At 48.3% G+C, this 22,908-nt stretch overlaps 1 long non-coding RNA gene across 1 annotated transcript; it reads right to left on the reverse strand.

Annotated features, from left to right (window-relative positions):
• Positions 1-7,344: 7,344 nt before the first annotated feature.
• On the reverse strand, positions 7,345-12,197 carry LOC115897715. Its single transcript, XR_004057490.1, has 3 exons — positions 12,138-12,197; positions 11,543-11,772; positions 7,345-8,057 (listed from the first exon to the last, which is right to left on the reverse strand). It is a non-coding gene; the product is annotated as an uncharacterized LOC115897715 (long non-coding RNA).
• Positions 12,198-22,908: the final 10,711 nt, after the last annotated feature.

Consider the following 22,908-nt stretch of genomic DNA (forward strand, 5'->3'; position numbering starts at 1 on the left):
CTTCATCCCAGCCTCTCTTCACTTTCGCTTGGACTAACCCTGACACCCATCATGCTCAGCAAACTACCCGGGCTGTACTGCCTCAAGGCTTCACGGACAGCCCCCATTACTTCAGTCAAGCCCAAATTTCTTCCTCATCTGTTATCTACCTCGGCATAATTCTTCATGAAAACACACCTGCTCTCCCTGCTAATTGTGTCTGACTAATCTTCCAAACCCCAACCCCTTCTACAAAACAACAACTCCTTTCCTTCCTGGGCATGGTTAAATACTTTCACCTTTAAATACCTGGTTTTGCCATCCTAATAAAAGCATTACATAAACTCACAAAAGAAAACCTAGCTGACCCCATAGATCCTAAATCCTTTCCCCACTTCTCTTTCCGTTCCTTAAAAACAGCCCCCAAATCTGCTCCCACCCTAGCTTTCCCTCACTCATCCCAACCCATTTTCATTATACACAGCCAAAGTGCGGGGCTGTGCAATCGGAATTCTTACACAAGAGCCGGGACTGCGCCCTGTAGCCTTTCTGTCCAAACGACTTGACCTTACTGTTTTAGGCTGGCCCCCACATTATTCCTGATACCACACCTAACCCCCATGAATGTATCTCTCTGATAAACCTGACATTCACTCCATTTCCCCATATTTCCTTCTTTCCTGTTCCTCACCCTGATCACATTTGGTTTATCGATGACAGTTCCGCCAGGCCTAATTGCCACTCACCAGCAAAGGCAGGCTATGCTATAGTGTCTTCCACATCTATCATTGAGGCTACCACGCTGCCTTCCTCCACTACCTCTCAGCAAGTCGAACTCATTGCCTTAACTTGAGCCCTCACTCTTGCAAAGGGGCTACACGTCAATATTTATACTGACTCTAAATATGCCTTCCATATCCTGCACCACCATGCTGTTGTATGGACTGAAAAAGGTTTCCTCGCTATGCAAGGAATCATTAATGCCTCTTTAATAAAAACTCTTCTCAAGGAGTCATTCACTGTAAGAGCCATCATAAGGTATCAGATCCCATTGCTCAGGGCAACAATTATGCTGATAAGATAGCTAAAGCAGCAGCTAGTGTTCCAACTTTTGTCCCTCATGGCCAGTTTTTCTCCTTCTCATTGGTCACTCCCACCTACTCTCCCACGGAAACTTCCACCTGTCAGTCTCTCCCCACACAAGGCAAATGGTTCTTGGACCAAGGAAAATATCTCCTGCCAGTCTCACAGGCCCATTCTATTCTGTGGTCATTTCATAACCTCTCCCATGTAGGTTACAAGCCGCTAGCCCGCCTCTTAGAACCTCTCATTTCCTTTCCATCATTGAAAATCTATCCTCAAGGAAATCACTTCTCAGTGTTCCATCTGCTATTCTACTACTCCTCAGGGATTGTTCAGGCCTCCTCCCTTTCCTACACATCAAGCTTGGGAAATTGCCCCTGCCCAGGACTGGCAAACTGACTTTACTCACATGCCCTGAGTCAGGAAAGTAAAATACCTCTTGGTCTGAGTAGACACTTTCACTGGATAGGTAGGAGCCTTTCCCACAGGGTCTCAGAAGGCCACCACAGTCATTTCTTCCCTTCTGTCAGACTTAATTCCTCGGTTTAGCCTTCCCACCTCTATACAGTCTGATAATGGACCAGCCTTTATTAGTCAAATCACCAAGCAGTTTCTCAGGCTCTTGGTATTCAGTAAAACCTTCATACCCCTTATTGTCCTCAATCTTCAGGAAAGGTAAAACAGACTAATAGTCTTTTAAAGACACACCTCACCAAGCTCAGCCTCCAACTTGGAAAGGACTGGACAGTACTTTTACCTCTCGCTCTTCTCAGAATTAGAGCCTGTCCTCAGGATGCTAGCACAGCCCATTTAAGCTCCTGTATGGACAGTCCTTTTTTTTTTTTTTTTTTTGAGGCGGAGTCTCGCTCTGTCGCCTGGACTGGAGTGCAGTGGCCGGATCTCAGCTCACTGCAAGCTCCGCCTCCCAGGTTTGCGCCATTCTCCCGCCTCAGCCTCCCGAGTAGCTGGGACTACAGGCGCCCGCCACCTCGCCCGGCTAGTTTTTGTATTTTTAGTAGAGACGGGGTTTCACTGTGTTAGCCAGGATGGTCTCGATCTCCTGACCTCGTGATCCGCCCGTCTTGGCCTCCCAAAGTGCTGGGATTACAGGCTTGAGCCACCGCGCCCGGCCTGGACAGTCCTTTTTATTAGGCCCCAGTCTCATTCCAGACACCAGCCCAACTTGAACTGCACTGCAAAAACTTGTCATCCCTACTATCTTATGTCTAGTCATACTAGGAGTAAATACTCAACTACTGGTAAATACCCTGGTAAATATCCTACTGGTAAATACCCTGCCCTTGTTTACACTGCCAGTTTACATTTTTCCTTCAAACCATCATAACTGATATCTCCTGGTTTTACCTCAAACCCCCACCCTTAAGTCTGTCTTAAAGTGGATAATTTCGCTGACAGGGTACACTCTAATACTTTCACCCTGATGAAGTCCTATTCTTTACTTTTTTTTTTTTTTTTTTTGAGACGGAGTCTCACTCTGCCGCCCAGGCTGGAGTGCAGTGGCCGGGTCTCAGCTCACTGCAAACTCTGCCTCCTGGGTTTACGCCATTCTCCTGGATCAGCCTCCCAAGCAGCTGGGACTACAGGCGCCCGCCACGTCGCCCGGCTGGTTTTTTTTTTTTTATTTTTTAGTAGATACGGGGTTTCACCATGTTAGCCAGGATGGTCTCGATCTGCTGACCTCGTGATCCGCCCGTCTCGGCCTCCCAAAGTGCTGGGATTACAGGCTTGAGCCACCGCGCCCGGCTATTCTTTACTTTTATACTCACTGTTATTCTCATTCCTGTTCTTATGCCACCCTCTACCTCTCCCCAGCTATCTCCACCACACTATCAATCTCAGTCACTCTCTCCTAGCTGTTTCTAATCCTTCTTTAACAAACAATTGCTGGCTTTGCATTTCTCTTTTCTCCAAAATCATTGCTGAGGCCTTGACTTACTCACTGCTTAGAAAGAAAAAAAAAAAGACTCCATGTATTTTTAAATAAACAGTGTTTTTTTTTACCTAAATCAATCTGGTCTGGTATGATAACATAAAAAAACTCAAAGCTAGATCCCCAAATCTTGCCAACCAACCAAACGATTATGCTGAACTTCCTTGGACACTCTCTAATTGGATGTCCTGCGTCCTCCCAATTCTTAGTCTTTTAATACCTGTTTTTCTCCTTCTCTTATTTGGACCTTGTGCCTTCAGTTTAGTTTCTCAATTCATAAAAAAACCGCATCCAGGCCATCACCAATCATTCTATATGACAAATGTTCCTTCTAACAACCCCACAATATCACCCCTTACCCCAAAATCTTTCTTCAATTTAATATCTCCCACTCTAGGTTCCCACGCTGCCCCTAATCCCACTCAAAGCAGCCCTGAGAAACAGTGCCCATTGTCTGTCTATACCACCCCAAAAAAATGTTTGCCACCCCAACACTTCACCATTATGTTGTTTTGTTTTTCTTATTAATATAAGAAGACAGGAATGTCAGGCCTCTGAGCCCAAGCTAAGCCGTCGTATCCCCTGTGGCGGCAGGTATGCATCCAGATGGCCTGAAGCAACTGAAGATCCAAAAAAGAAGTGAAAATAGCCTTCACTGATGACATTCCACCATTGTGACTTGTTCCTGTGCCACCCTAACTGATATGTTCTCCCCTGCCCTTAAGAAGGTACTTTGTAATAATCTCCCCCGCCCTTAAGAAGGTACTTTGTATGCCTATCTATCCCAAACCTATAAGAACTAATGATAATCCCACCACCCTTTGCTGACTCCTTTTTTGGACTCAGCCCGCCTGCACCCAGGTGAAATAAACAGCCTTGTTGCTCACACAAAGCCTGTTGGTCGACTCTCTTCACATGGACATGTGTGACAGATACGGCACCCACAGATACAGAGGGCTGACTGTATTTGCCCAGGCTGGTAAGAGGTGGGGTAGGGGATAGAGGTAAGGGTTAGCTTTGCAGATTGGAAAGGGAAGAGATTCTGCAGAAGTCTTACTGGTTTTTCAACTTCTTTTCTGAGTTGTTTAGAGTGGGGTGGTTGCTGATTGAGAATGTTTACGTCTGTTTGACAGAGTCAAGGTGGAAGGTATCCAGAAAAGAGAAGTACACACGGCAGCTCTTAGAGTTTTGACACCCCCTCCCTGCCAATCCAGGGCACTGTTAGCAGGGCAGTCACAAAGACTCTTGGGCCAGGGTGCCTCTCGGCACTCAGGCCTGAAGAGGTGGGGAGAGCAACGGCCTGTAGAAGTGGCCTGGCAGGAGAAATGCTGAGTTTGTCTTTCTGCCAGAGGCAGGCACAGGATGTACTAATTGCAGCCTGGTACTCTGCTCTAGGTACACATAGATTTAGATTTTATGGAGTCTGAAGCTTTTGGTAGGATTGGCAGGACAAGGGAGTCCTTTTTAAGAAAGTCATACAGAATTAGGTACGGACCCTCGGAAGGGGCCTGTGCAAGTGAAGGGGCCCTGGAGCTCAAGCTTCAGAAAAGGATACATGCAAGAAGAAAATAAAACAGGATGGCTGGGCACGGTGGCTCACGCCTATAATCCTAGCACTTTGGGAGGCTGAGGCAGGTGGATTGCCTGAGCTCAGGAGTTCTAGACCAGCCTGGGCAACATGGCAAAAACACGCCTCTACTAACAATACAGAATCACTTGACCCTGGGAGGTAGAGATTGCAGTGAGCAGAGATCGCACCACTATACTCCAGCTTGAGTAACAGGGCCAGACCCTGTCTCAAAAAAAAAAAAAAAAAAAAAAAGATAAACATATTTGGTTTGGCCAATGATGTAATCAATCATGACTAGGAATCACCCACAAAACCCAAAAGGACAGTGTTCAGAGAGCTTCCAGGTGGGTGAACAAGAAGAATTTCATGCGCTGGGAGGGTGGTGCACCCCAACTCCACAGAGATGGAAACTCCTGTGCTGAGACCAGCTCAGCCGGGGAGACCCTAACCCAGTGGCCTTAGAGGAATTAAAGACACACACACAAACAGAAAATCAGGGGTCTCACAGCCTTCAGAGCTGAGAGCCCCGAACAGAGATTTGCCCACGTATTTATTGACAGCAAGCCAGTGATAAGCATTATTTCTATAGATTATAGATTAAAAGTATTCCTTATGGGAAACAAAGAGATGGGCTGAAACAAAGGGATGGGCTCTGGCTAGGGCAGCAGGAGCATGTCCTTAAGGCACAGATTGCTCATGCTGTTGTTTGTGGTTTAGGAACGCCTTTAAACCGTTTTCTGCCCTGGGTGGGCCAGGTGCTCCTCGCCCTCATTCCAGTAAACCCACAACCTTCCAGAGTGGGCGTCATGGCCATCATGAACATGTCACAGTGCTGCAGATTTTATTTATGGCCCGTTTTGGGGCCAGTTTACAGCCAAATTTTGGGGGCCTATTCCCAACACTCCTGTGCTCAGGACCTTTCCAGAGCTCACCCCCTGTATCTCCAGGTAGACCATGTCAGAATTGAATTGAATTATAGGAATCCCAACTGGTGTCTGCTGCAGAATTACTTGGCGTATGGAGAAAAAAAAAAAGCCCAAACATTTGGCATGAGAAGTGTTGTGTTGGCTAGGTGTGGTGACTCACGCCTGTAGTCCCAAAACCTTGGGAGGCTGAGGCAGGAGAATCACTTGAGCCTAGGGGTTTGAGACCAGCTCAGGCAACATAACAAGACCCCATCTCTACAATAAATAAAAAATTAACTGGCGGCCGGGCGCGGTGGCTCAAGCCTGTAATCCCAGCACTTTGGGAGGCCGAGACGGGCGGATCACGAGGTCAGGAGATCGAGACCATCCTGGCTAACACGGTGAAACCCCGTCTCTACTAAAAAATACAAAAAAAAAAACTAGCCGGGCGAGGTGGCGGGCGCCTGTAGTCCCAGCTACTCGGGAGGCTGAGGCAGGAGAATGGCGTGAACCCGGGAGGCGGAGCTTGCAGTGAGCTGAGATCCGGCCACTGCACTCCAGCCTGGGTGACAGAGCGAGACTCCGTCTCAAAAAAAAAAAAAAAAAAAAAAAAAAAAAAAAAAAAAAAAAAAAAAAAAAAATTAACTGGCATAGTGCACACCAGTAGTCCTAGCTACTCAGAAGACTGAGGTAGGAGGATCACTTGAGCCCAGGAGTTTGAGACTGCAGTGAGTCGAGATCGTGACACTGCACTCCAGCTTGGGCAGCAGAGTGAGATCCCATCTCAAAAACAAAACAACAACAATAAAAAACTTTATCTGAAGAATGCAAGTCCCAGGCTGGGCACGATGGTTCACGCCTGTAATACCAGCACTTTGGGAGGCCGAGGCGGGTGGATCACAAGGTCAGGAGTTTGAGACCAGCCTGGCCAACATAGTGAAACCCCGTCTCTACTAAAAATACACAAAATTAGCTGGGCATGGTGGCAGGTGCCTGTAATTCCAGCTACTCGGGAGGCTGAGGCAGAAGAATGGCTTGAACCCAGGAGGCAGAGGTTGCAGTGAGCCGAGATCACACTATTGCACTCCAGCCTGGGTGACAGAATGAGACTCCATCTGAAAAAAAAAAAGAAGAATGCAAGTCCCCCTTTCGTTATCAGGCCCAGAGAGGCATTGAAATGTGACAGCGGGCCGGGCGCGGTGGCTCAAGCCTGTAATCCCAGCACTTTGGGAGGCCGAGACGGGCGGATCACGAGGTCAGGAGATCGAGACCATCCTGGCTAACATGATGAAACCCCGTCTCTACTAAAAAATACAAAAAATTAGCCGGGCGAGGTGGCGGGCGCCTGTAGTCCCAGCTACTCGGGAGGCTGAGGCAGGAGAATGGCGTGAACCCGGGAGGCGGAGCTTGCAGTGAGCTGAGATCCGGCCACTGCACTCCAGCCTGGGCTACAGAGCGAGACTCCGTCTCAAAAAAAAAAAAAGAAATGTGACAGCGGGTTGGGTGCAGTGGCTCACACCTGTAATCCCAGCATTTTGGGAGGCCCAGGTGGGCAGATCACAAGGTCAGGAGTTCAAGACCAGCCTGACCAACATGGCGAAACCCCATCTCTAGTAAAAATACAAAAAATTAGCCATGCATGGTGGTGTGCATGTGTAATCCCAGCTACTCAGGAGGCTGAGGCAGGAGAATCACTTGAACCCACGAGGCAGAGGTTGCAGTGAGCCGAGATCGTACCACTGCACTCCAGCTTGGGTGACAGAGCAAGACTCAGTCTCAAAAAAAAAATTAGCTGGGTGTAGTGGTGCACACACCTGTAATCCCAACTACTCAGGAGGCTGAGGCAGAAGAATCGCTTGAGCCAAGATTGCACCACTGCACTCCAGCCTGGGCAACAGAGTGAGACTCTGTCTTAAAAAAGAAATGCAACAGCAAATGACAGCAGTCAGTCACATCTCACCCCACCCCCGACCACCAAGCTAAATAATTACCTCTTGAAGCCACTTGCTATGTGGGCTCTAGACTGATACCATGTAGCCATAAAACGCCATATTCCAGACACCGTAACTCATACCCCATAGCTCAATAATGCCTAGCCAATCACAAGCCAATGTTATTGCTGCAAACTAATAAGAACATTGTTGAATCACCCACTCCTTGTCCCCTTTTGCCTTTAAAGGCCTGCTTGTAACAAAAGCCGAACACAGAGCATACCCCAAGGCAACTTGAAGTGTGTCCCCAATGGCTGTCCTCACTCTTGGCCCAAATTAACCCTATATATTGATTTTGCCTCAGCTTCTTTCTCTGGGTCAACACTAGAATGTCCAACAGCCAGTTTGGGGTGGACGAGAGGGCGAGCCCTCTGAGCACCTGCCCTGTTCGTGGTCTGAGTGGGTCTCAGCGGCTGGACGACTTGCTCTCCCCTCGGGCTGTGAAGTCCTCGGCCTCCCAAGGGCTGGCCTCTTTGGAAATCTTTGAGGTCCTCCAGACTCCAACAGGAAGCTTGTGGCAGGGGCGGCGGGGGGATGAAGGAACTGGATTGTAGGAAGTGCCAATGAGTCAGCCAACTCTGAGGAGGGGAGGGAAGGAAACATGCCGTGGTAAGAGGATCTGCAAGCCAGGGATGGGTGGGAAGTGGAGCCCATGGAGGATGAACAGCTGGGCCATGTGAGTTTCCACTGTCTCGGGGAACGTCACCCGGAGGTCTCTTCAGCAGCTGCCCCACCCCCACCCCTGCAGATTCCACAAGGACCAAGGGCTTCCCTGGACAAGGGCCTGGTCCTTGGGGACTAAGGCAAGCCTCCAATCTCCATAGTCGACCAAGCTCTCTTCCCTGTTTGGGACTTGGGAATGGGACGATTTGGGAGGTGAAGAGCTGGGACTCCCTATGGTGGAGAAAGCTTGGGTTTCAGCACTGACTTGGAAAGACCAAAACAAAGGACTTTTGGCCAAGCTAGAGTGGTTCTCAGGAGGAAAGGCAGGAAGGCATTTCCCTGCATTCAGGTAAGGAGAGAGAGAAAATTAACAAACTGTTGCTGTGGAGGGAGACAAACCCCTTGATAAACTCAAGAAACTGGTTACAGGAATCCCAGTAAACCTGCCTGCAGCAGAGCACAGTAGTGGAGAGGCCCGGGGAGTCCCAGTAAAAAACACCCCACCTGCCGGGTGCGGTGGCACACACCTGTAATCCCAGCACTTTGGGAGGCCGAGGTGGGCAGATCACGAGGTCAAGAGTTTGAGACCAGTCTGGCCGACACGGTGAAACTCAGTCTCTACTAAAAATACAAAAATTAGCCGGGTATGGTGGTGGGTGCCTATAATCCCAGCTACTCAGGAGACTGAGGCAGGAGAATCGTTTGAACCCAGGAGGCAGAGGTTGCAGTGAGCCGAGATCACACCATTGCACTCCAGCTTGGGTGACAGAGCAAGACTCCATCTCAAAAAAAAAAAAAAAAAAAAAAAAAAAAGACGGCCAGGCGCGGTGGCTCAAGTCTGTAATCCCAGCACTTTGGGAGGCCGAGACGGGTGGATCACGAGGTCAGGAGATCGAGACCATCCTGGCTAACACAGTGAAACCCCATCTCTACTAAAAAAATACAAAAAAACTAGCCGGGCGGGCGCCTGTAGTCCCAGCTACTCGGGAGGCTGAGGCAGGAGAATGGCGTAAACCTGGGAGGCGGAGCTTGCAGTGAGCCGAGATCTGGCCACTGCACTTCAGCCTGGGCGACAGAGCGAGACTCTGTCTCAAAAAAAAAAAAAAAAAGACAAAAAGAAAAACACCCCACCAACCAGCAAACAAGCCAACAAAAACCAAGGGGGAACGACCAGGAACAGTGTCTGTAGCCTCAAATGCCTTCATACCAGTGACAGTGACACCCCACAGTGGGGCCCTGCTCCTAATCAACTGAAAAATGAGGCAGTGACAGTTGTGGGAAGCCATCAGTGGGAGGAGACCAAAAGCCTGGGGTGGATTTTTCTGCTTTGTTGAGATACAATTGACAAGTAAAATTATATATATTAAAAGCATACAACGTGATGATTTGGTATATGGACATGTGAAATGATTATCACAATCAAATTAATTAACACATTCATCACCTCCCATAGTTACCCTTGTTACCCTTTTTTTTAAAAAGATGAGAACACTTAAGAGGTACTCTCAAAAGATCATTTTTTAAAGTTATTTTTAAAGGTTGGGATCACCTAGACTCTAATTCAAGTGACCTTATGGGAGCCCACAAAGACAGGATTGTAAGCAGGTAAAGGAAACCTCCACAATTCTGTTTCTTGGTCGAGAGAAAGCCTGTCTTGAAGGAGGTGTGGAGGAGGTGGGTGCCGGCAGCCAGTTGAGGAAGAGCCAGAAGGTGGCAGTGTCTACCTGGGGAGGAGCAGTAGGCGGAGCCCCACACCACAGCCAGGGCCAATCCTTATGTGCAGCCCCAGATTACTCCTTGGCAAGACACAGTCGTGCCAGGCCCTCCTCGCAGGCCTGTTTTTTACGCTGGTCTGGCCATGAGGTAAGATCAGGTAGGGACAAAGTGCCAGAGCATGACAGCTGCCCGGGCTGGGCCCAGTTGCACAGCTTGGGTGGCCTTAGCCTTTGAGCTCTAAATTGAATCTCCTCCTACTCCTATCCCATGGCAGTCGGGCCCCTGACATCCTCCCCACTGCTTCCAGGGTTCTAGAGGGCTTTCCAGTCCCTCTGGCCCCTGGCCTGCAGTGTTGACCTCCTGAGTCCCTGCCTGTCACTTCCTGGTGACGTCCCTCTGCTCTGTGCCCAGCCTAGGAAAAAAAAAAAAAGCCCTCTTTCTATGCTTTCTTTTTTTTTCTTTCCTTTTCTTTTTCTTTCTTTCTTTCTTTCTTTTTCTTTCTTTCTTTCTTTTTTTTTTTTTTTTAATGAGACAGAGTCTTGTTCTGTCACCCAGGCTGGAGTGCAGTGAAGTGATCTCAGCTCACTATAACCTCCACCTCCCAGGTTCAAGCAATTCTCCTGCCTCAGCCTCCCCAGTAGCTGGGACTACAGGCACCCGCCACCATACCCAGCTAATTTTTGTATTTCTAGTAGAGACAGGATTTCACCATGTTGGTCGGGCTGGTCTCGAACTTTTGACCTCCTGGTCCACCCACCTCAGCCTCCCAAAGTGCTGGGATTACAGGCATGAGCCACCGCGCCTGGCTTTTTTGTATTTTTAATGGAGATGGGGTTTCACCATGTTGGCCAGGCTGGTCTCAAACTCCTGACCTCAGGTGATCCGCCCACCTCAGCCTCCCAAAGTGAAAGTGCTGGGATTACAGATGTGAGCCACCATGCCCGGCCTTTCTATGCTTTCTTGTCACATGAGATACAGCTTTTACTGAAGGCTTGGGCAATAGAGGGATGTACTTAGCAGGAAAACAAACCATTTCAAAAAGAATAGTATAGATCCTGTTCATAAAAGTCCTTTGAGTCCGGGTATAGTGGCTCACGCCTGTAATCCCAGCACTTTGGGAGGCTGAGGCAGGCGGAACACAAGGACAAGAGTTTGAGACCAGCCTGGCCAACATGGTGAAACCCCGTCTCTACTAAAAATAAAAAGATTAGCCAGGCATGGTGGCGTGTGCCTGTAGTCCCAGCTACTCGGGGGGCTGAGGTAGGAGAATCACTTGAACCCAGAGGCGGAGGTTGCAGTGAGCCGAGATCACGCCATTGCACTCCAGCCTGGGCAACAAGAGTCTCAAAAAAAAAAAAAAAAAAAAACCATTTGGTGTCCCTGCCACTGTGAAATCCTGACTGGACACATAGCCCCCAGGCTCTGACCTTGCCATTTTGTTTTCTGCCCCCGTCCTCCCTCCTTCATTTCTATGACCATCCTTCCGTCTCTTCTTCCCTTTTGGGGTCTCTCACCCCCAAGTTCCGGTTAACGTTCTCTGTAAAGCCGTTTGATTCCTCCTGTGTTTAAACATCTCCCTTCAACTATGTCCTTAGCACCTCCCCTTCCTCAACAAAAGTGGCTGATCAAGATATTTTCCTAAACAAAAACCAGTCTCACCCTGCTAAATGCATGGAAAACTTACCATCTGGTGTATATATTGGCCTCGTGAGCAATTGATTCGTCTGAGTCCACAGCTGGGACCTGGATCTCCTCTCTACCAGCTGTCAGGCTGAGGGCAGACTCAGGGCCCCAGGGGTGAATTTGTCAGGGCAAAGGCCTCTGTGGGCAGCCTCTTGGCAGCCTGCCAATAGCCCCTTCTGACAGCGTCCCATCTCTCCCAGCATCACAGATCAAGCCTCAGAAGTGCAGGGCCTAAGGAGAAAACCCGAGAGTGACAATGGCAAGAGTGATCACCACACCCCTGGTGGGTGGACTCCGGGGGAACACAGAGGTGCTTGGGCCCAGAGCTGGTGGGAGAGGGGAGGTGATGGGAAACGGGACACTCAGAAAGTCCCACCAGCATGGAAATTCACTGGGGGGGCTGGGCACCCCTGGAGAGGCACTGGGAGTTGGGAGGATAAAAGGAAAGACAGGGCTCTCACTGCCAGTGAATAGAACAAGCTGGGAAGGAAACAGACAATGCTTTCCAGGTTAGATTGCCAAGGCAGAGAGGCAAGAGAGGGGATAGAGAAAAGTCTTCAAAACTGCCATTCAATGCCAGGCATAGTGGCTCTCACCTGTAATCCCAACACTTTGGGTAGCTGAGGCAGGAGGATCGCTTGCACCCAAGAGTTCACGACCAGCTGGGGCAACATAGCAAGACCGTGTCTCTAAAAAAAAATTTTTTTTTAATTAGCAGGGCATGGTGGTGTATGCCTATAGTCAGAGCCATTCAGAGGCTGAGGTGAGAGGACTGTGTGAGCCCAGGACATCTAGGCTGCAGTGAGCTGACATCACACCACTACACTCATTCAGCCTGGATGACAAAGTGAGACCCTGTCACAAAAAAAAGAAAAAAACAGGCCAGGCTATGGTGACTCACGCTCATAATCCTAGCACTTTGGGAGTTTGAGGCAGGCAGATTGCCAGAGCTCAGTAGTTTGAGACCAGCCTGGCCAACATGGTGAAATCCGGTCTCTACTAAAAATACAAAAAAATTAGCCAGGCATGGTGGGGCGCACCTGTAATCCCAGCTACTCAGGAGGCTGAGGCATGAGAATCTCTTGAACCTGGGAGGCGGAGGTTGCAGTGAGCTGAGATCGCACCACCGCTCTCCAGCCTGGGTGACAGAACTAGACTCCATTTCAAAACAAAACAAAAACCAAAAAACTGCTGTTCAATAAGCACTTACCATATGTCAGGCACTGAACCCTGACAGCAGCTTTCAATTACACTGACTTACTCCACACCAGGCTTGTTCTAAGCAGCTGCTGCCCAATAAACACAATGCAAGCTACCTAGGTAGTTTTGTTGTTGTTGTTTGGTTTTGGGTTTTTTTTGAGATGGAGTTTCACTCTAGTTGCCCAGGCTGGAGTGCAATAGCGTGATTTTGGCTCACTGCAGCCTCTGCTTCCCGGGTTCAAGTGATTCCCTTGCCTCAGCAGCTTTTTTTTTTTTTTTCTGAGACAGAGTCTCACTCTGTCGCCCAGCCTGGAGTGCAGTGGTGTGATCTTGGTTCACTGCAGTCTGTGCCTCCTGGGTTCAAGCAATTCTTCTGCCTGAACCTCCTGAGTAGCTGGGATTACAGGCATTCGCCACCACGCCCGGCTAATTTTGTATTTTAGTAGAGATGGGGTTTCTCCATGTTGGTCAGGCTGGTCTCGAACTCCCGACCTCAGGTGATCCGCATGCCTCGGCCTCCCAAAGTGCTAGGATTACAGGCGTGAGCCACCGTGTCCGGCCTTTTGTTTTGTTTTGTTTTGTTTTTGAGATGGAGTCTCGCTCTGTTATCTAGGCTGCAGCGCAGTGGTAAGATCTTGGCTCACTACAACCTCCGTGTCCCGGGTTCAAGCAATTCTCCTGCCTCAGCCTCAGGAGTAGCTGAGATTACAGGCACACACCACCACACCTAGCTAATTTTTGTATTTTTAGTAGAGACAGCGTTTCACCATGTTGGTCAGGCTGGTCTCGAACTCCTGACCTTGGGTGATCCGCCTGCCTTAGCCTCCCAAACTGCTGAGATTGCAGGCATAAGCCACTGTGCCTGGCTTAGTAGTTGTTTTTTAATTTATTAATTTACTTTGCACCATGGCAGAAAAGATCATTGTTTTAAAAACGCTGGTAGCTGCATTTTTAAAAGGAAAAACAAAAAACCCACGGGTGAAATTATTTGTAATAATATATTCTATTTAGACTAGGTGTGGTGGCTCACTCTTGTCCTCCCAGCAGTTTGGGAGGCTGAGGCAGGCAGATCACTTGAGGTCAGAAGTTCAAGACCAGCCTGGCCAATATGGGGAAACCCTGTCTCTACTAAAAATACAAAAATTAGCCAGGCATGATGGCACGCGCCTGTAATCCCAGCTACTCAGGAGGCTGAGGCAGAAGAACCACTTGAACTCGGGAGGCAGATGTTGCAGTGAGCCAAGATGGTGCCACCATGCTCCAGTCTGGGCAACAGAGTGAGACTTCATCTCAAAAACAAGAAAACAAATAATATATTCTATTTAACCCAATATAATCAACAATTAGTGAGTTATTTTACTTTTTTTTTTTTTTTTTTGAGACAGGGTCTCACTCTGTTGCCTAGGCTGGAGTGCGGTGGCATGATCACAACTCACTACAGCCTTGACCTCCCCTGGGCTCAGGTGATCCTTCCACCTCAGCCTCCTGAGTAGTTGGGACTATAGGCACATACCACCACGCCCTGATAATGTTTTGTATTTTTTTGTAAAGATGAGGTTTCACGATGTTGCCCAGGTTGGTCTCAAACTCCTGGGCTCAAACAATCCACCCACCTCAGCCTCCCAAAGTGCTGGGATTACAGATATGAGCTGCTGCACTTGGCCTTTTTTGTATGAAGTCTTCAAAATCCAATGTGAATTTATGCATACATCACATTTCAGGGTTTTTTTGTTTGTTTTGTTTCTTTTGAGACAGGGTCTCGCTCTGTCACCCTGGCTGGAGTGCAGTGGCACAATCATGGTTCACTGCAGCTTTGACCTTCCAAACTCAAGCGATCCTCCTGCCTCAGCCTCCGGAGTACTGGGACTACAGGCACACGCCACCACACCAGGCTAATTTTTAATTTTTTTTTTTTTTTAGAGACAGGGTCTCACCATGTTGCCCAGGCTGGTCGCAAACTCCTGGGCTCAAGCGATCCTTCCGCCTCAGTTTCTCAAAGTGTTGGGATTAAAGGTGTGAGCCACTGTGCCTGGCCTCCCCACTCAGCCTCCCAAAGTGTTGGGATTACAGGCGTGAGCACCATGCAGGGCACATCTCAGTTTAGACAAACCACATTTCTTTCTTTCTTTCTTTCTTTCTTTCTTTCTTTCTTTCTTTCTTTCTTTCTTTCTTTCTTTCTTTCTTTCTTTCTTTCTTTCTTTCTTTCTTTCTTTCTTTCTTTCTTCTTTCTTTCTTTCTTTCTTTCTTTCTTTCTTTTTTTTTTTTTGATGGAGTCTCGCACTGTCACGATCTTCTCAGCTCACTGCAACCTCTGCCTCCTAGGTTCAAGCAATTCTTGCCTCAGCCTCCTGAGTAGCTGGGAGAGACAAGCCACATTTCAAGTGCTCAGTAGGTACTGTGGCTGATGACTACCCTATCAGATGCGGCTAAATGCTTCAGATGTGTTAGTCCTCACAACTATGCTTTTGTTATCCTCATTTTATAAATGAGAAAATTTACACAGAAAGTGCTTCAGCACTTTGCCCATTGCCACCCAGAAAGAAAATGGCCGAGCTGGAATCTGAGCCACCAACGTCAGCCAACTGAGGGTCCACAGTCTGGTGTCCTAACAACTGTGCTATGCTGTCAGCTTCACAAATCTCATCTCCCATAGGAGGTCATCAAAAAGCTACTTGCAGCTGGGCGCAGTGGCTCACACCTGTAATCCCGGCACTTTGGGAGGCCGAGGCAGGCAGACCACCTGAGGTCAGGAGTTCAAGACCAACCTGGCCAACATGGTGAAACCCCATCTCTACTAAAAATACAAAAATTAGCCTGGCATGGTGGCACAAGCCTGTAATCCCATCTACTCAGGAGGTTCAGACAGGAGAATTGCTTGAACCCAGGAGGCAGAGATTGCAGTGAACCGAGATCACACCACTGCACTCCAGGCTGGGCAACAGAGTGAGACTCTGTCTCAGGGAAAAAAAAAAAAAGCTGCTTGTTATGCTGTTTCACAGAGGAGAAACTGAAGGTAAGAGAGACTAAAGGATCTTGCCCAGTAGGTGCCACAGATGGGATTTGAACTTATATGGAGTGAAAACTTGGGAGACAGCAACCACATCACCTCATATCTTCAGGGATGCCAGGCACAGTGTCTCATGCCTGTAACCCCAATGCTTTAGGAGGCCAAGGCAGGAAGATCTCTTGAGCTGCAGTGAGCCATGATCACACACTGCACTCCGGCCTGCATGACAGAGCAAGATTCTGTCTCTAAAAAAATAAATAAAGCACCGGGGAGGGAGAAGCTGGACGTGGTCACCCACATCTCATGCTTAAGAAGGGTGACTTTGAAAAGATCAAAGAAAAAATGACCCTGTGGCTTGAGACCAGGGGAGGGAAGAAGATGTCTGTCTGCATGATGTTCTGCACCATCATTTTAGATGGTTAAGTCTATCAAATAATGCACTGACTAGGCATGATGGCTCACATCATGCGGTGGTACACATCCATAGTCCTAGCTACCCCAGAAGCTGAGGCAGGAGGATCACTTGATGCCAGGAGTTCAAGGCTGCAGTGAGCCATGGTTGCGCCACTGTGCTCCAGTCTGGGCAAGAACCTGCCTCACAACAAACAAACAAAAACCCACACACAAACAGTCCGCCATAATTTATTTAAGCCATCTGCTATTTGGAGCAATTTTTCACTGGTATAAATAGGCCTACAATGAACATTCCTTTTTTTTTTTTTTCTTGCCCAGTCTGATCTCAAACTCCTGGGCTCAAGCAGTCCTCCTGCCTCAGCCTCCAAGGTTCTGGGATTATAGGCATGATTACGGGCCACTGTAACTGGGCCACATTCTTGTAAATTATTTTTTCCAATAATCCGAAGTAAGACTGGGCACGGTGGCTCATGCCTGTAATCCCAGTACTTTGGGAGGCCGAGGCAGGTGGATTGCCTGAGGTCAGGAGTTCAAGACCAGCCTGACCAACATGGTGAAACCCTGTCTCTACTAAAAATACAAAAAAAAAAAAAAAAAAAATAGCTGGTGTGCTGGCACATGCCTGTAATCCCAGCTACTTGGGAAGCGAAGGCAGGAGAATCACTTGAATCAGGGAGGCAGAGATTGCAGTGAGCCAAGATTGCACCACTGCACTCCAATCTGGGCCACACAACGAGACTCTGTCTCAAAAAACAACAACAACAACAACAACAAAAACCCAGCAGCTCACGCCTGTGGTCCCAGCACTTTGGGAGGCTGAGGCAGGTGGATCACGAGGTCAGGAGATCGAGACCAGCCTGACCAACATGATGAAACCCTGTCTCTACTAAAAATACAAAAATTAGCCAGGTGTGGTGGTACATGCCTGTAGTCCCAGCTACTCCAGAGGCTGAGGCAGGAGAACGGCATGAACCCGGGAGGCAGAGGTTGCAGTGAGCCAAGATTGCGCCACTGCACTCCAGCCTGGCGACAGAGCAAGACTCCATCTCAGAAAAAAAAAAAAAGAAAAGAAAAAGAAAGCAATAATCCAATATATAGGCAAGAGCCCTTACTTCTCTACTACTTACAGTCTGGTGTTCAGAGAGTGTAGGAGTGAGCCCAGAGAGCTTCCCAAGCCTACCATGTCGTCACTGCACACAAGAGTCCCTGAAGATGGCCACACAAAACCCTGGGGCTTACTCATACATGTTCGCAATTTCATTTTCTTATTGGCCAGTTTCATCTACACTGGAACGTGGTTCCACCTATCTTTCCGTTCTCTGAGAAGCTTCAGCTCAAGGGGAAACATTTCTGGGGCCACAGGTTCTATTGACTGCCTCTGCAATGAGCACATTATGCAAAACAGATGTTCTGTGCCTCATTCAGTCTCTGCTATCAGGAAAGCTGTGTTCAGAGCCACGTGGAGCCTGCAGCCTCCTACTTTGCGGGAATGTTTGTGTAAAAGTTCCTGGCTTTCTCTTTGTTTACATCTGACTGTTTACCTTTCAGTCCCGTCTTGTTTCCTGCTCAGTGAACAGTTTTTGCACTGGCAGAAGCCAGGTCGAACAGTTCCATAAACTACTTTTTTACAGTTCTCACTAGAGCAGAGGTTTGAAATTAGGGTGCCTGAATGTTGGCTCAAGGAAGACACAAACTCCCTGAATTAGTGTGCAAAATCTATGTGAGTGTGTGTGTGTGTGTGTCTTTCTAGGGAGTGGTTCCTTATTTTCATTGGATTTCCAAAGGGGTCTGAAACCCACCGCAGGGTCAGAACAACACCTGGGTATATGGTGGGCCCCGAGAGGCCACCACATGGAACGTTCTGCCGTCTGCTCTTTGGAATATTCTTCTGGCCAAGAGCCACCACTTCCCTGACTCTGGACTTTCTCTTCCCCACTGCCACCAACAGGGGATGTACGCTTTCCACTCGGCACCACTCCTCACTGAGAACTGCTCTTAGGGCTTTCTGAGCCTGTTGGTGTGACTGCGGTGGTGGCAGCTTGCAGGAGAGACACCTCACTCTTTGCTTTGTGGGATCCTCTGCTTGGTCCCTGAACCACAGGCTAAGGCTCAAATTCTAGCCACGCACAAAAAAGTGATCGATAGCCAGGTGCAGTGGCTCACACCTGTAATCCTAAGCAGTTTGGGAGGCCGAGGCAGGCGTTTCACCATATTGGCCAGGCTGGTCTCAAACTCCTGACCATTGCATTTGTTTGCAATGTAATTTGCAAACAAATCTGGTAGGCTGCCATAACAAAGTACCACAGAGTGGGTGGCTTAAACCATAGACATTTAGCTTCTTACAATTCTAGAGTCCAGAAGTTCCCAATCAAGGTTTCTGCAGGGCTGATTTATTCTGAGGTCTCTCTCTTTGGCTTGCAGATGGCCATTTTCTCCCTATGTTCTCGTACTTTTCCCTCTTGCATGTCTGTGTCCTAATCTTCTCTTCTTTTTATTTTTTTGAGGCACAGTTTTGCTCTTTTTGCTTAGGCTGGAGTGCAATGGCACAATCTCAGCACACTGCAACCTCTGCCTCCCAGGTTTAAGCGGTTCTCCTGCCTTAGCCTCCCAAGTAGCTGGGATTACAGCCATGCGCCACTACACCTGGCTAATTTTGTATAGTAGAGACAGGATTTCACCAGGTTGGTCAGTCTGGTCTCAACTCCTGACCTCAAGTGATCTGCCCGCCTCAGCCTCACAAAGTGCTGGGATTACAGGCATGAGCCACCGCACCTGGCCCTACCTAATCTTCTCTTCTTATAAGTACAGCAGTCCTACTGGATTAGGGCCCACCCTGAGGACCTCATTTTAACTTAATTACCTCTTTAAAGACTTTACCTGGCCGGGCGTAAAAACTACAAAAAACTAGCCAGGCAACGTGGCGGCGCCTGTAGTCCCAGCTACCCGGGAGGCTGAGGCAGGAGAATGGCGTGAACCTGGGAGGCGGAGCTTGCAGTGAGCTGAAATCTGGCCACAGCACTCAGCACTCCAGCCTGGGTGACAGAGCGAGACTCCGTCTCAAAAAAAAAAAAAAAAAAAAAAAGACTTTACCTACAAATACCTATGAAGCTAGAACTTCTTGATGAACACAATTTAGTCCATACCACTATCTTACATTTCAGGGATTACAAAAGCAACATATGCTCCCTATAGAAAATATGGAAACATCAGAAATGGAAAAACTAAGATAAGAATTTCTGCAAAAATCATTGTTTTTTTTGTTTTGTTGTTGTTTTTTGTTTTTATTTATTTATATTTATTTATTATTATTATTTTTGTTTTGAGACAAGAGCTACTCTGCCACCCAGGCTGTAGTGCAGTGGCATAATCACAGCTCATGGAAGCCTTAACCTCCTGGGCTCAGACAATCCTTTGGCCTCAGCCTGCAAGTACCTGGACTACAGGTGTGCACCACCATGCACCATGCCTACCTAATTTTTAAAAATTTTTTGTAGTGACAGAGTCTCACTATGTTTCCCAGGCTGGTCTTCAGCTCCTGAGCTCAAGCAAGCCTCCCACCTTGGCCTCCCAATGTGCTGGGATTACAGGCATGAGCCACTGCACCTGGCCCTGGCTTTTTTATTTTTTTTAAGTATATAAAGTAAAAGCAAAAATATACCCTTCATTCCTCATTTCTACCTTCTCCCCCAAAGAACACTGCTATGATAGTGAGGGACCTTTTCTGGGTTTGTCTAAACTGCTTCCAGTAACATCCTTGCCCTGCAGCTACACCTGTTCCTGCTGGTGCCCTGGAGAACAGACCCCTCGTGCCTGGGTTGCTGGTGGATCAAATCTTTGTGCACATTCATGGTGATTCTGTAGAAGTGGAATTCTTTTGTCAAAGGGTATACAAAATGCTAATAATTAGAGCTCAGATTTAAAAGAATTTTTTTTTTTTTTTGAGACAGAGTCTCGCTCTGTCACCTGGGCTGGAGTGCAGTGGTGTGATCTCGGCTCACTGCAAGCTCCACCTCCTGGGTTCACACCTTTCTCCTGCCTCAGCCTCAGAGTAGCTTGGACTACAGGCGTGTGCCACCACGCCCAGCTAATTTTTTGTATTTTTAGTAGAGATGGGGTTTCACTGTGTTAGCCAGAATGATCTCGATCTCCTGACCTCATGATCCACCCTCCTCGGCCTCCCAAAGTGCTGGGATTACAGGCGTGAGCCACCGTGCCTGGCCTAAAAGGAAATTTTAAAAGAAGGCACGTAAAGATACAGGAGACCTGGCCGGGCGCGGTGGCTCATGCCTGTAATTCCAGCACTTTGAGAGGCCGAGGGGGTCGGATCACAAGGTCAGGAGTTTGAGATCAGCCTGGCCAAAATGGCGAAACCCCATCTCTACTAAAAATACAAAAATTAGCTGGAGTGGTGGCAGGGCACCTGTAATCCCAACTACTCTGGAGGCTGAGGCAGGAGAATCGCTTGAACCCAGGAGGCGGAGGTTGCAGTGAGCCGAGATCGTGCCGTCGCACTCCAGCCTGGGCGACAAGAGCAAGACTCCATCTCAAAAAAAAAAGAAAAAGAAAAAAAGATACAGGAGACCTGTTAGGATAGCTTCCCTATGGTACTAAAATGTTAACTGTGCCTGTTCTTACGTAATGGGGCAGGAAGTTGTTTTTCCTCCCTTTATCTTGCTGCCTACCTGGATTTTCTACATTTTCTTTCATGAGCTTGTGCTACTTTTTGTAACGGAAGGAATAAACAACTGTAATAGAATGCTGCCAGAGAGGACAATTGAAAGGAACTTTTGGTTCTGTTCAGAAAGGGCAGGCCTGCTGCTAGGAGCTGCAGGGGACAGAGAGCAGATGGGGCAGGGGGATTTCTCGCAGAGGCTGAAATGGAAGGTGGGACCTGTGGCCAGTGTGGGGGGTGGGGCAGTCTCTGCCTTTCAGACCTGGGAGGGAACTGTGTGCATGAACTTTGCCAGGGAGGGAGGTAGCTCTTAGCTGGTCCAAGATGGGCTGAAGAGTTTGTAAACAAGTGCCTGGCCACTCAGAATAAGTTTAGGTCCTTTGGCCCAGACTAATTCTATCCCAGGCTACTGAGAAACGGGATGCTGAGTCCCTGCCACGGGTCTTTGAAAAATGACAATGGAAGATGCGCTGGAAGATTGGAGAGGGTCAAAATGCCATTCCCTTTCCTGAAAGGAAGGCAACAGAAACTTCAAACATTGGGGCAGAGGGCTAAGCGAGTTTAAAGGGGTGACTCAGGATCCCATAGAAAAGAATGTGACAATTCATGGGAGCTAGAATGGGTCAACTGCAGCCCCAGGCCAACCTCAGCTTGTGATGTGAGGCACAGAGATCCTAGATTCAGCAGATCTCCTAAGAGACTTATTATTGTTTGCAGCCAAGATAGAGAAATATGGAGTAGATACTAGAACGGTCAGGTCAAATGATAGCCCCCAAATCAGTGGACTGATGCCAAGGTGAGGCAGGTTTCTAAGTCCATGTCAAAAGGCTCTGTTCGCCCTGTTGCCCAGATTGGAATGCAGCGGCATGGTAACTGCTCACTGCAGCCTCAGCTTCTGGGTGCAGGGGATCCTTCCACTTCACCCTCCTGATCACTGGGACTACAGGCACCATCACACCTGACTAATTTTAAATTTTTTGAAGAGACAGAGTCTACTTGTGTGCCCAGGCTGGTCTTGAATGCCTGGGCTCAAACAATCCTCCCACCTTGGCCTCCTAATCCACAGGGATTACAGGCATGTACCATTATGCCTGGTTAATTTTTTTTTTTTTGGTAGAGACAGGGTCTCGCCATGTTGCCTAGGCCTCGAACTCCTGATCTCAAGTGATCCTCCTGCCTTGGCCCCCCAGAGCACTGGGATTACAGGCGTGAACTACCCTACCTGGCCTTCGTTGTTCTGTTCAGAAGCCAGATTAGAGAATCTAAATGGGTCATCCAGTGACTAGCCAAATCCAAACAGGTACGAGTCCAAAAGCTGAGATCATCACTGACAGCAGAATCTCCCCCAGAGAATTGGCGGTGAGCCATTCCAGAGGCAGTGGGTGGGCAACTGCCCAGGGCTATATTCAGTCTTCATGGCCATGGGAGGGTGCTGCATCCTGAGTGTTTAAAAGTCCTGAGGAATCCAGACGTAGGGATGAATGATTCTAAGGAGTTGGAACTTGGCATGGTAACGTGGCTGCTTTGGGCTTTCTTGACCTGATGTCTTTAGCTGTTTGGTCCATCTGATTGTCTTTAGTTGAGTTTCTTATTCACTGAACAGCTTTGTAGGTCTTTTGAGTATTTCCAAATTGTGTGTCAATTGCATTTTCCACTGTAAATGAATCAACTGGCCTTCTGTTTGTGTTTTGAAAATTTACAAGCAACGACTGGACAGGCCCAATGGAATCCTTCAATCTCCCCCATTCAACATTCCTCACTAATAACCTTCCTGGCCTGAGAGGTGGTTAAAAATAGTTGCCTCCTGCCCTCAAGCTACACTGCTTCAGGTATTGCATTTCATAATCCATGCCCAATATACTGAACCTCGTGACCAGGACAAGCTTCCAGGGCAGTCACAGTCAGAGTGGACAGCTGTCACCTGTAGTTGGCCGCAGCCCCATCAATGAGTAGGGCCTGCACCAACTCTGCTCAAGTGTTCTCTGCAGAGAATGAGCAGCATGCCTGGCTTCATGAGTTGGGGACCCTTGTGGCTCTGGGGATCCAAAGGACTTGGTTTCTCCCTTGGAAGATA

Source organism: Rhinopithecus roxellana, chromosome 5, assembly GCF_007565055.1.
Source record: "Rhinopithecus roxellana isolate Shanxi Qingling chromosome 5, ASM756505v1, whole genome shotgun sequence".
Lineage (NCBI taxonomy): Eukaryota > Metazoa > Chordata > Mammalia > Primates > Cercopithecidae > Rhinopithecus > Rhinopithecus roxellana.